Genomic DNA, 10452 nt, shown 5'->3' with positions numbered 1-10452 from the left:
TGATAAAGGCGTCATTACAACTTTAGACGCAAATACTGTACATGTAGCCACAGTGCAAAACAATGACAGCATAGATAGTAGTATACTCTGATTATTTTACGGAGAATAAAGATGTATTTCAGTTAATGGTTAGTTTGCTAATTAAGCTACAAATAATTAACCAAATGAAATCTCAGCATATAGCCTAAATCATGATGCATATCATTGTAATAATTCGAATACATTTTGAGGCGCAAGTTGCACTCAGCAAATGATAGAGGCACGTGCACAGGCTCTAACCAAAAAATAATATCCCAGCGGTTCAGTGTAGTGTCCAGTATAATGTTTCAAGAACAAACAAACAAAACAAAGAACATGAGTCAAATTACGCAAAATGTATGTATCCTCTAATAGGCTACATTTGGCAATCAGTAACGCAGTGAGTAAAATTGGACTGCTTCAAAATATTGACTGTTTCTTCAATGACATAAAACGACATGTTCAGATGAGGGCGATGACATGGCCAGGTAATCACCGTGACACCTCTGCCCCAGTGTCATCACAAGGCCCTCTACCAAGGAGTGACCTCTCTAAACAGCCTGGTCCTCGACTAGACTTAACATATAAAGCTAATCCAGGACACTCAATTAGCATAATATGGTTACATAAGATGTTACTGAGTCCGGCGGTTGCTCGCGGTGGCGGGTGGGCGTTTAACGCAAACGTCTAGCAGTATGGTTTCATAGCCATAAACCTATAAACTAGGCTACTGAAAATATTTCCATGCAAATGAGTCATCTAGTGGTAAATGGGTGAAAACATGCGACGGAGCCATATCATGCATCCACGAATACATACAGTCACAGCAGACTCTATTCCTGTGTAGCTAATTATCACAACTTAATACATTGTAACTAGGCCTAATGATTGGGAAACATAATAACAAGTCAATTATAAACTTCTAGTTGAAGAGACAAAATAAAGAGTCGTTGTCAACACTGACGGTGGTCTCATTAGATGTTCCAACGTCAACAAAGGCTCTAGGTCAAGTCTGCTCATTGCGGGGTGCCACCGTCCCGCCTTCATTGGCCGCATCCTCCCACAGCCTGCAGCGGCTGGCCCAGAATAGGCTGTGAAAGGTATGAGCATCGAAAACGTACCACCTTGGCTTGCTCCTGTCAATTAGGCTATAGCCTACATTCCGTAGTATAACTTGGGGCAAAATAACTACATCTTTCTCAAAATATAAATACACGCATAAGGCAATATAGTCCCCCCCCCTCCGACAGAGTGCCCCAGCAGCTGCATCACCCGCACACACCCAATGCGCAGAGGCGACGTCCAAAGAACCTAATTCATTCTGGTGCCTTTTCGCGCAGCAGCAAGGATGTTGTATCTTTCTCTTCTAACCCTGAGCCTAACGTCTATCCATGCAATCCTCCTTCCTGAATCTGCCAGGCCCGTGGATTTGGAATCAACCAGATCCTTGGGGATAATATGGCACAAGGACACACGACATTAAACGACATGTTTGAGGAGGTAGAGCAACTGACGGAGGGACACGCATAATAAACTGGAGGACGCGGTGCACCAGGTCGGTTAATGGTTAGGTCTACTCAGATGTATATTTGCAGAGCTTTGATACAAATAAATGAGCCTATTATGTCCCATAACACCCCCTTTCATTTGTATGATTTTTTATGTTATGTAAAATGCAACAGACAACTATTATTATATAATTTTAGTTGATCTGAAACTTTTTTGTTAAAGCAACCAGAAGTTTAACTTGAGACATACATGTTTATTAGACTTATTAAACAGTTGCCCATGTGGGTTGAGATGAGTCTAAGTCAATCTTAACATGCACAATGTGTAAAAAACAAACAGTGGTGACCTCAATGCAACGTTTATCTTTGCATCAAACCTCTTTAGATGGACAATGAGAGTGCCAAGTCCAGCTTGCATCCCAATAACCTTCCCTCAATGATCACAAGGAAAGCACTTCTGAGAGTGTGGTTGAAAAACCAATCCATTCACACCATAGAGACAGTGCACAAGGTACAGTAGTAGTCATACGCAAATGTATTATTATCCTGTATTCCACTAAAAACTAGGATGCTGAAATGCTATTATGAATTGTAATACTGTATGGTAGTATTATTTTGGCATCCCACATTTGTTATGAAGACTGAAAGCAAAATTGCAGAATTCCTACAGAAGTGATCCTAACTAGAAATGTGTCTCTCTTTCTTTAGGAGACAGACAACAGAACAGGAGAGACCCATATCACCGGAACAATTATCCAGTCCAGTGGCAAGGAAAATAATATTAATCATGTGAGTCAACAACAATCTTTGGAATTTCCCTCCATGATTTACAACAGATTAAAAAAAAACATATATTATCCACAATAACTGGAACACTACAACTCTAACTGGTGTTTGTGTTTAATAAAGACAGGGGGCATAAGATGAAAACAATTCCATCCTTAATGCAAGTCACAATTCATGAAAGATTCATCAAGTCATGGGCTGTGTTTCCTCTTTCTGTGCTGCTCTGCATGCGGCCACAGCTGCTGTCATGTTTGGGCGTCTCATTTCACTTTCCCCATGCTCTGTACGCCTCTCCAGTCTCAACTGTGCTGTCTCATTCTCCATAAGCCAGGCTAAAGCTACGTCTTATCCAGGCAGAGTGACAGGATGGTGGCTGGTTGATGAGCTCTTTTCAGAGCTGAATCCTGTCTGTACATTAATTATATATGGCAGCCACGTCTCAGCCCTGATGAGGCTGCTGATCAGGCAGATAATAGCAAAATAATTTAACAGATCAATAAAGCCAGATGTGTGCGTGAGTGCATGTCTTTGACTAGTATACAGAAGGTCTTTGGAGACAGACACTAGATTACTGCTATAACAGACCTCTGACCAGGACACAGTGCAAGAAGTGCTCAATCTTATCAGCCAAAGTCTGAGGGGATTTTAGTAATTTGTTTTGGGGGTTTTAGTCACAATATCTAGCTGGATAGTTTTGAACAATAACTGTGAAATGTCTATCATTTGATTCGGGTGCTTTTGGTAAACATTGTGTGTAGTCATTTCGTAACACCATGTACATTTAACATGCATTTTCTTTATTGCAGTTACAGGTTTTAATATTTAGTTGAAATAATAGACAGTCTCAGAGCGTGCTTTTCCTGCCAGTCTTTTCCTTAGGATATGTGGTAGAGAGACAAGTGAGAGGGAATTGGATGTTTACTTTAATTTTGGGACAAGTAGCCCATTGTCCCAGTTTCACCAGCAGGCCCATTTTATTCAGGTCACTTTAGGCACAGATAAATATTGGAGGCGATCATGCCACAACGTATCACATCCTCAAAAATGTACTTTGAAGTTATTTTAAAGTAACTTTTGTAAAGAAGTTTGCAATAGTACATGGCTACCACCTCTGAATTTCTCTTCAAGACTACCATGTGTGATTTAGCCAATTCTTCCAGTACAATCTGTTTCTAGTGAAAAACTCTGGATTGTGGGCGGCTTTGGTACCATATAGCAACCCTCTGCAGGTTTGTCTGTGAAAGAGGGTGTGTCTTGAATGTCCCCTCTTCCCTAGGAGTGTATCATTGATGAGGACTGTGAGAAGGGGAAATATTGCCGGTATGAGACGCACCGATCCAAGTGTCTAACCTGCAAAGCCCTCGACGTGGTAGGTCCATTTCATGGTTATTAACAGTGCCACACACATTTTACAAACCCTGACACTGAACCTATCTAGAATGTATTTATGCAGACCTATATTTCCCAGGGGACTTTGACTCCTTGCTAGTTCCTATTACGTACTACTTCAGACCATCTCCAGTTTTTGTAACAGTGCCTTAGTGCACACATGCACACACGCAGCAATCACAGAGCAGCAGATTGCTTAAACAATATGATGCAGCTGCTTCTGCATTGTTACTGCATTGCAGTGTTGCCACAAGTGTAACTGGAGTGTATCATGGGGGAGCGCTTCTCTCCTCTTGCTGCGTATCAAAGCATGTGTCCTGACTGAATAAGAGCTCCACCTCTCTCCCTCTCTCTCTGAGGACAAAGAGAGGAGCAGGATGAAGGTAATAAGAGAGGATACTCTACAGACACAAGCAATTTAATTGAATTTAAGACCAATGTTTTGGCAGGGCAGAGTGAAAATCCATCCACATAATACTGTAGATACTGGCTTGCATTCAAAGTCAAAGGTATGCTGAGAATAGTTATTCCTCGTGATAAGCCTGTGTTAATATCCTGCACAGAAAAACACAGTCATATGTCAAGCAGCAAACTATTAATTAGATCCCCAAAATTGGTTCAGCTTGCACAAGTAGCAGGAATTTGCTGCACCTAGAGAGCTATGAGAGTTACACGAGACGGTCATGCCATTCCATGACCATGGGGCTTATTATGATGCCATGCATGTCATCTAACAGTTTATCACTGTGTGTGTGTGTTCCAGCCATGCAAAAAGAATGAGGAGTGCTGTACAGGACAGCTGTGTGTGGTGGGCCAGTGCAGCCAGAACGCCACTAAGGGGGAAGCTGGCAGCAATCTGCCAATACCAGAACGACTGCAGCCCAGACCTTCTGCTGTGCTTTCCATAAAGGTACAGGCCACAAGGCCACACACAGAACATAATTCCTCTGCTAAATTATACACCATGAGTCAATTCTACATGAAATTAACATCATCTGTGGGGAGCGAAATGGACTCCTTTCATTTGGCTTTGACTCAGCCAGATAAAAACCTACAGGGATTTCTTTGACATTCAAAAAAGGAGTGCTTCAAATTGCGATACCCAAAGTCTGTTCTCAAGTAATTGTCCCTAGCAATTATGATAGTCACGAAGTCAAGTGAAGCAGGGTGCATTGAAGTTTCAGATCATTGAAGTGATCATGTGAAGGCCCATAACCCTGCTTTCCCCTCCAAGCACTGTCCATATCGGTACTCCTGTATTAACATTTCTGTAGTAATGTCACTTACCTTTGTCGCTACCCATCTCTCTACCCTTACCTCTGTGGTCAGCCCTGCTGCTTCCGGTGTGCACAGCCAAGCCAATAGAACGTGAGCGCTGTCATGGCTCCTCCAACCAACCTTATGGAGCTGCTGTCCTGGGACATAGAGGGCCAGGGACCAAGGGACACACTGCCCCTGTGCTGGGGACCTCCAGTGCCAACATCTCGGGTAAGAGTCTATGTGCTGCAACCCTACACCATTATATTCAATTGAAATGAAGGCATAAGTCATTACATTTTTTTGCAAAAACACTTGGTAGGCAAAAGCCATAGCTATCACTCAAAATGCTGTTGACCCAGTATGATGCTACAAATTGATATTTCTCATCTCTTTTGACAGACGAGGCTCCCTGTGTCTGAAAAGACAGAACTCGAGTGAAGAGGACCTGACAGACCACACTTTATTCAGAAATGACTATCTGTCTAGGAGTAGCCATGCAGCTCAACCTTTTCAGGCCAATAGACAATCAGATAGAGGGGTCTCAAGTGATTTCAGCCTAGAAAATGAAGTTGCTTACCGTCCTCACAAGGCTTACATGTAAAATTCTTCCATTTGTAAGCTTGTCATTGTTTTATTCAAGCCATTGCAGTTTTTTTTCTACCTGCTCGAAGTAACCAAAGCTCTAGATGTTGCATAGTGCATAACACCATGTTATGTATTAGATGGAATTTACATTTTTGGGAAATCCAATTCCTAGACGTTCACAGCTGTTCAAAGGTAGTGTGTTATGATGACTACACTCCAATACCGCAATAAGAGTTCGTGTTTTAACCAAATATGTACTTAAACATACACTCCTGCTCTCTGATTGTCTCACTTATGTGCCTACCCTCAGGATGGAGAGTTTGCTGGAGATGCACCGTTGAGGCCCTTGCTCAAAGGAATTAAGTCAGTTAGGGATGAAGAAAGAATAAACATAATGCCCAGTATACATGTGAAGTAGCTTGCTTAGTCCTGGATTTTGTGTTAAATAGTGGTTTAAACAAGGACAGATGAAATTTCTGAATATATGGAGCACTTTGACAGAAATATGGTGGGTCGGCTCATCATGCTCACAACTTGGTAATGGAAACTATAACCCAGACACATGCAGCTTGCACAACTGTTGCTCATAAGAAAATAAAAGGCTTTGAAAATGTAGATGTCTATTCTTGAGATGTAAAGATTCTTATATGTATACCATGTTCAATACATATAATGCAGCATTGGTAAAGTGGGATTCAAAATACTTAATTTACAATAACAGAATACTGCAGTTATGAAAAAAAAACATTTTTAATTTCATTCTAAAATCACACACGATTTAAACCTCAAAACAAAGAAGCAAATTATTTTATTGGCATTTTACGTGAACAGCTTGTGGCAGGGCAGCATTAGAAGCCCAGAAGAGCTCTGCTGGGTCCTGCAGTGTAGAGGACCCAGTCAGCTGGTCCAGTAGGGTCTATGCCCTCTGGTCTCAGTCTATGAGAAGCAGCAGCAGGTATATATTGCCACAACCAAGACCCAACCATCTCCCAAAACCACTGAGGGCTCCCGCCCCTCAAGCAATCAGCATGCACGTGGCCTCGACAGACACGCACACCATTCACATCTTGCAGAAATAAAACGACAGAGGAAATAAACAGGTTTCTAAATTAACATAAGGTTTAAACAGACAAAATGTTTTAATGTGTGCCAGAGGCGCTCACAATAACATCAAAATAATTACATTGAACAAAATAATGAGCGCCTTAACGTAGTCTACTTGGTGGTCTAGTTACCATTTCCTTGGTAATTGGAAGACTAACACGTATCAGTGAATCAGGAGGAAAATTGACAGAGGCTGAGCTCCTGTAAAGCGTAGGGGGTTGGAGCAGCAGTAAGAGGACGTTTCCACAGTGATGCACACTGTGGCATTGTGGGAAAACAGCAGAACGTCAACAAATTTAAAAAAAATGACCACTTATAGAATCAGAGAAGAAGAGGTCATTCAAATGTTGAGTGTGAACTAAGGAATCAATTTGCCAAGGATGATAAACTGCAGTTTGAATTAAAGAAGACAAATAACTGGAAGAAGATGAAAGTGAGTTTGTTGTCGTAGATACTCTTGGCTTTATACTCAGTCTCTAAAGTGGTTGGGTGGGTTGGACGAGCATCGCTCTAGCCTGGTGAAATATCAAATGTGGAGAATTTGAACCAGGTACATGTCCACAGATGGGTCAGGTAGTCTCTTGCTAGTCTGCCTAACAGAGGGAGAGCGAGAAACCAAGTGCTAGAGAGAGATGAGGAGAAATAAAGTGTCGCGCAGAAGAGAGAGGAGAGGAAACAGACAGACATTTCTTTCCCTCTGGCTACACAGCTCTACTCTGATCGTGCACCCATATCTGGAACATTTCCGTTAAACTGATTTGTCTGTATGGTATTTTTGTTTTTTTTATGAATAGCTTTTGCACTTCCCTTTAAACTTCACAGTACAATAAACTATAGTGCCCAATATGATTTCTGAGCCACTCTTTCCCCTGGAGCTCAGATGGGAGGACAAAAGAGGGCGTGTGAGCCGCCACTGCCTCTGGTGACGTCGTCGAGTCAACGTCGGGCCCCACGCCAGACAGGGTCCCCTGGCCCGGGCCAAGCTACACTGCGGCAGGCAGGCAGGCAGCTAACTGGGACGGGCCTCAGAAGGGCCTCAGTCCTGCCCCGGGTCCCTGACCGGGCCCCCATCCAGGTAGATCTTAAGGGCCTTCCTCCTTACGAGGTGAGTAACTGACCCGGTGGGCCAGTCTTCAGCAGGCCGGTCTGCTCTCCTTCTTCATCAGACTCATTGCGTTCGTCTTAAGACTGGTTCCTATAGGCTCCTCTGTGCTGTCCTGAAACACAAGAGCACAAGCTGTGAGACTTTCTGCAGAATATACGTATATAAACAAATATCTGCAGTTTTCCCTGAACATGAGGGGGTTTACCTGTAGAAGACCACAGCACCATCATCACAGATGTACAGAGGCCACACATTCAGAGTGGACACTTTAGGGTTTCCAGTCCAGATCCTGATGGAATCTCCAATACCGAGATATCACAAGGAAATGTTCCGCGCCCTGCAGGAGACAATCAGGACGCCAGTCAGTAAACTGGGAAACATTTCAGGGAAATTAAGTGGAGTGATCAACGCAAGAGAAAAACATAAATCCTTACAGTGTCAAAACACGGTTTACCTACCTTGGCAAAGTCCAGGTTTTCAAGAGGAATACCACTTATTTCACTGAGGCTGGAGAGAGAGAGAATTGATGTCACAAATGGCCTTTTATATTAATTTAGCATGCCCTATAATTTTACCTTGCAACATCTACTTATGCATCTCAAAGTCTAGAGGCTGATGTTATATACTGTGATGTGAAAAGTTACAGTGCATCTCACTACTCCCAAGTGGTGCATCAGACCCAGTGATGTCGCTGGGAGCTAGCACTAGTGGGTAAGACAATCCCACAGTGCTGCCTTGCAATCCAGCGTGTCTGTGGCCTTAGACATGTACAAGGCCTGGCACCACATCAGTAGTGAATACACACACACACCTTTTCCTTGAGTTCCTCCCACACTGCTGCTCTCCAGAACCCTTCCCTGGAAGGGCTCCAGCTTTCATCTGGGCGGGGGGTCCAGCGGCGGGTCAGCACAGCCAGCTGGGACATGGACTTCATCTTCTCCCGGTCCTGGAATGGGACAGGAGAGGAGGTTGGGGATGGCTGAGCACACACACACACTGTCTCTGTCAGCCTCTCTTCGCTCTCTCACAAGTGCTATCATTCAGAAGAGAGACAATTCAGTTCACAGGTCTTTTTCCTTTTTACAGAAGTAATTATGTTAATCTTCCTCTAAAACCATTTTATATTACCTAATATAGGCATTTTGATATAAAAGCAGTAATATATTTAGTGTAAGTTTGTCTCTATTCAGGCTATGATGACCATGAGGCGAATTACAATGGCTCTGAAGAGAGTAGTCCAAAAAAAACAATAGCAAACCAGTATTACCATCTAGAACCTCCAGAAAGACCTCCCAGTTACTGGAGATGTTGATGTCCTCCTCGTAGACGTGGTAGTCCAGAAACACTGTCCCTGGGTTCTTCCACGTCTTCTTCCTGAGGACGGAACTGACCCCCACCACAAATTAGGATTCAACAACACTTCTAGCAATAAGCATCAGCTGTGAGTCAGTGGCTTTAAAGGTCACTCACAGTACCCATCCATAAGAGAACAAGATGCCCATGCTATTTTGAAGTGAGAGGATCTGCAGCAGGTAGGCCTAACGGTTTAAGAGCATTTGGCCAGTAACTGAAAGGTCACTGGTTTGAATTCCCGAGCTGACTAGGTCCGAGGAAATCTGTTGATGTGCCTTTGAGCAAGGCACTTACCTGATTGCCCTCTAAGTCGCTTTGGATAAGAGCATCTGGTCAATTACTAGACTTTGACATTCTGATTGTATCACCACAAAGACAACTGTGGAACCTTTTACAGTCAAGTTGCCGGTGACAACAAATGCTTTCATAAGAAAATATGTAGGTAAGGGATTCAAGTGTATAATATTTTATGTATGGTTGGATGTGTGCCCATACATTCCTGTGCATTGGATTGTGTACATAGATCATCTTAGATATGCAGATTGGAGTTACTTGACTGTACATGTTTTTAAGTGTGTAAGGTTGGAACCCACTTGTCAATGTGAGGTCCAGCTTGCATTGGTCTTTCAGCTGAGGCATTAGCTCCTCTTTGGACTGTTTCACAGTCATGCCCTTAGCAAACACTGTGTCTACGAGGAACTTACAGGGCTGGGGAGGAGACACACACACAACCACACACACACACACACAACACACACACTTAAGCATGAAACAATGACATATACAACTGTCACATAATACACCCTGGTGATAAATCCATCAGTGACACAACCTACAGGCTGCTGTTAAGTGACAAAATTGACACACCACCGAATAACAATCACTTGTGTGTTTGAAAGAAACATCAGCAAATCCCGGTCCTTACCTCGGCATCATTCACCTAGTAGACTGGTACACTTTCACCCGATACTCGACCTTCTTCAGTGCTTCTGCCTAATCGAATGGTTATCTGTAAGAAGACCAAGAGGAGCGTCATGGATGAGATCTATACAACACATATATACCACACACCAAACACAACACACACAACACACCCACACACACACAACACACACACACACACACACACATACATACATACAACATGTGTGTTGTGTGTGTATATACTGCACAAAAAAATAAGGGAACACTAAATAACATCCTAGATCTGAATGAATGAAATAATCTTATTAAATACTTTTTTCTTTACATAGTTGAATGTGCTGACAACAAAATCACACAAAAAAAAATCAATGGAAATCCAATTTATCAACCCATGGAAGGTCTGTATTTGGAGTCACACTC

The 10452-nt window shown here is 42.8% G+C and overlaps 2 pseudogenes; one reads left to right on the top strand and one right to left on the bottom strand.

Moving 5' to 3' along the window:
* Positions 1-1467: 1467 nt before the first annotated feature.
* LOC115188248 (dickkopf-related protein 3-like) lies at positions 1468-5887 on the top strand (annotated as a pseudogene).
* Positions 5888-7629: 1742 nt separating this feature from the next.
* Positions 7630-10452, bottom strand: part of LOC115188251 (ubiquitin carboxyl-terminal hydrolase 47-like) — a 21011-nt pseudogene continuing 18188 nt past the window's right edge.

Source organism: Salmo trutta, unplaced genomic scaffold, assembly GCF_901001165.1.
Source record: "Salmo trutta unplaced genomic scaffold, fSalTru1.1, whole genome shotgun sequence".
Lineage (NCBI taxonomy): Eukaryota > Metazoa > Chordata > Actinopteri > Salmoniformes > Salmonidae > Salmo > Salmo trutta.
The sequence above is the reverse complement of the archived record's forward strand: the minus strand, read 5'-3'. Positions and strand labels throughout refer to the sequence as shown.